The sequence below is a fragment of the Ursus maritimus genome, unplaced genomic scaffold, assembly GCF_017311325.1.
Source record: "Ursus maritimus isolate PB19 unplaced genomic scaffold, ASM1731132v1 scaffold_16, whole genome shotgun sequence".
NCBI lineage: Eukaryota > Metazoa > Chordata > Mammalia > Carnivora > Ursidae > Ursus > Ursus maritimus.
This window is the reverse complement of record NW_024424008.1, coordinates 2,461,983-2,463,393: the sequence shown is the minus strand read 5'-3', so window position 1 is coordinate 2,463,393 and position 1,411 is coordinate 2,461,983.

The window sequence follows — 1,411 nt, the reverse complement described above, 5'->3', positions numbered from 1 at the left end:
AGCTGTAAAATAGCTCCGGTAGAATCAGAATCAGATAATGGGAAAGGTGTTTTATAGACAATACATAGTATTATTGAAGCTCAAATTTTTTCTTACATAAGGTTATCATTAAGGTTGAGATTCTGATGCCACTCCCTGTGCTAGAAAGATATGGTCCTACTGATCTGCCTATAATTCAGCCACTCCCTGGCCCTCTTCATTACTCCAGGATTATGTTTACCACCTCCCCCAAGCCCAACCAGCCCGCCCCACAGCTTTCATCCAATCAGGCCAGGCACTCCCACCTAGCACCCACAGTATCCCCAGCCTTGCCACGCACATGGGGGAAAAAAATCAATTTTTCTCCCATGTTTCAACCTTTCTCTCATATTTCTGATTCCAACATTAAGAAGTATATTTTTAAACTTGAATTTGTTTAAAAATCTCCCTAACTTCAGTTTCCAATGTAAAAAGGAAACACCTACAAATCTAAAAGCATTTGCCTTAAACTACTTTCAACAAGAAAAACAGAAGGATTCCCTTACTGCTCTGAAGCCCAATTCAGAGTCATGGTAAATTGTCCAATCTCATTTCTAAATGGCTTAAAAAAAAAAAAAAGAAAAAGAAAAAAGAATACTCACAAAAATATACTGTAATAAACTGTTAATAAGGACAGGAAGACAAAGAGGAAGGTAATCTGTCATTCATGTTTAAAATAATGCTGGATAGGCTGGTGATGGGTATTAAGGAGGGCATGTATCGCATGGTGCACTGGGTGTTATACGCAAGTAATGAATCATGGAATTTTACGTCAAAAACTAGGGATGTACTGTACGGTGACTAACATAATAAAAATATTATTAAAAAATAATGCTGGAAAAAGAGATGCTTCCTTCTCCTCGAGGGGGTTTAAAATGAAAGCGCATGTTAAAATGAGAGATGTCTTGGATGCAGCCGTGGCCAAGAGGAAAAGGAGAAACAGTAAGTGACAATTCCCCTTATTTCAAGGCGGGTTGTCAGACCACCTGCGAGGACCTGCAAAGGAGCTAGTTGAAGACAGTCTTGTGACCCTGAGAGTAATACCCACTCCTCAACCCCTCGAGGTCGAAGGTTTGAGGAATGTAGAGAGACTTTGGGAGAAACAGTTGAAGCACTGTGGCCTTTCCCCTCCAGCCTCCTCCCCTTAGGGAAGGTTGAGCTCCTCCTCGGCTAAGGTCTCAGAAGGGGCTTTTAAAGATTAGTAGGAAAACCGTGCCCCTTAGAATTGAGAGGGCCAAAGCGACTGCTATTGGATGCATGCCAGAAAATGAAAAGCAGAAGGCCATGGCTGGAGTCGGCGTAGGAGGAGGACAGTGTATACCACTAAATGCCGAACAGAAAAGAACATGCGCCCTATGGGTCACGGGGGGGGGGGGGGGGGGGGGGGGGGGGG